Here is a 2500-nt window from a genome sequence, read left to right on the forward strand (position 1 = left end):
GAAGAAAAAATTTTTGTATGGGAGGGCCCCTGCTAGAACATATTTCCCAAGTGCGTCGATTTTGGGTCGCCGACACAAGCTCGGGTCAAAAAAATTTTTTTTTCACGGTGACTCAAAACATCAATTTTAGACTCCCCTGAGTATGAAAAGTGAAACGAAAATCATTTTTGAGAAGAAAAAATTTTTGTATGGGAGGGCCCCTGCTAGAACATTTTTCCCAAGTGCGTCGATTTTGGGTCGCCGACACAAGCTCGGGTCAAAAAAATTTTTTTTTCACGGTGACTCAAAACATCAATTTTAGACTCCCCTGAGTATGAAAAGTGAAACGAAAATCATTTTTGAGAAGAAAAAATTTTTGTATGGGAGGGCCCCTGCTAGAACATTTTTCCCAAGTGCGTCGATTTTGGGTCGCCGACACAAGCTCGGGTCAAAAAAATTTTTTTTTCACGGTGACTCAAAACATCAATTTTAGACTCCCCTGAGTATGAAAAGTGAAACGAAAATCATTTTTGAGAAGAAAAAATTTTTGTATGGGAGGGCCCCTGCTAGAACATATTTCCCAAGTGCGTCGATTTTGGGTCGCCGACACAAGCTTGGGTCAAAAAAATTTTTTTTTCACGGTGACTCAAAACATCAATTTTAGACTCCCCTGAGTATGAAAAGTGAAACGAAAATCATTTTTGAGAAGAAAAAATTTTTGTATGGGAGGGCCCCTGCTAGAACATTTTTCCCAAGTGCGTCGATTTTGGGTCGCGACACAAGCTCGGGTCAAAAAATTTTTTTTTTCACGGTGACTCAAAACATCAATTTTAGACTCCCCTGAGTATGAAAAGTGAAACGAAAATCATTTTTGAGAAGAAAAAATTTTTGTATGGGAGGGCCCCTGCTAGAACATTTTTCCCAAGTGCGTCGATTTTGGGTCGCCGACACAAGCTCGGGTCAAAAAAATTTTTTTTTCACGGTGACTCAAAACATCAATTTTAGACTCCCCTGAGTATGAAAAGTGAAACGAAAATCATTTTTGAGAAGAAAAAATTTTTGTATGGGAGGGCCCCTGCTAGAACATTTTTCCCAAGTGAGTCGATTTTTGGGTCGCGACACAAGCTCGGGTCAAAAAAAATTTTTTTTTCATGGTGACTCAAAACATCAATTTTAGACTCCCCTGAGTATGAAAAGTGAAACGAAAATCATTTTTGAGAAGAAAAAAATTTGTATGGGAGGGCCCCTGCTAGAACATTTTTCCCAAGTAAATTCGATTTTACCCGGTGAGTCAAAAAATTTTGAAAAAAATATTTTGCCAAAATCGTGTTCATTGCCTATTATAAGGGACCAGGTCAGCTCACACGCATTTTTGGAGACCATATGGAAAGTGCGTCTGGGATTGCGGAAATTAAGTTTAGAGTGTTAAATGATGGTTTCGCAATCCCGAAAGGCTCAAAATCCACCCTAAGGTCCCCTGGGTGAAATGTGGTTTCCAAGGTGTGAGCGCTATCGGTGATAGAGTTGGAATGTGATTTCCAGAGCGCAGGGCGACTGGGCTTAGAGCGAAAATCATAGACAAGGGTAAGTATTGGACTGAACGACTCGAAGCAAACGAAAATCATAGACAAGGGTAATGGACTGAACGACTCGAAGCAAACGAAAACCACACACAAGAGTAATGGACTGAACGAATCGAAGCAAACGAAAATCACATACAAGAGTAATGGACTGAACGAATCGAAGCAAACGAAAAACCACAGACAAGAGTAATGGAGTGAACGAATCGAAGCAAACGAAAACCAAAGACAAGAGTAATAGAGTGAACGAATCGAAGCAAACGAAAACCATGAACACAGGGATAACTGAGAACGAACCTACCTATCAGAGCATGTGAAAGCATGGACAAGAGTACTGAAAATCGGACCAAACCTCTAGAAGCACACGAAAATCATGGACAAGAGTACTCAAAAACACGGACCAAACCTATGGAAGCACACGAAAACCATGAACACAGGGATAACTGAGAACGAACCTACCTATCAGAGCATGTGAAAGCATGGACAAGAGTACTGAAAATCGGACCAAACCTCTAGAAGCACACGAAAATCATGGACAAGAGTACTCAAAAACACGGACCAAACCTATGGAAGCACACGAAAACCATGAACACAGGGATAACTGAGAACGAACCTACCTATCAGAGCATGTGAAAGCATGGACAAGAGTACTGAAAATCGGACCAAACCTCTAGAAGCACACGAAAATCATGGACAAGAGTACTCAAAAACACGGACCAAACCTATGGAAGCACACGAAAACCATGAACACAGGGATAACTGAGAACGAACCTACCTATCAGAGCATGTGAAAGCATGGACAAGAGTACTGAAAATCGGACCAAACCTCTAGAAGCACACGAAAATCATGGACAAGAGTACTCAAAAACACGGACCAAACCTCTCGAAGCACACGAAAACCATAAACACAGGGATAACTGAGAACGAACCTACCTATCAGA

This window comes from Anopheles moucheti (assembly GCF_943734755.1).
Source record: "Anopheles moucheti chromosome X unlocalized genomic scaffold, idAnoMoucSN_F20_07 X_unloc_4, whole genome shotgun sequence".
Classification (NCBI taxonomy): Eukaryota; Metazoa; Arthropoda; class Insecta; order Diptera; family Culicidae; genus Anopheles; species Anopheles moucheti.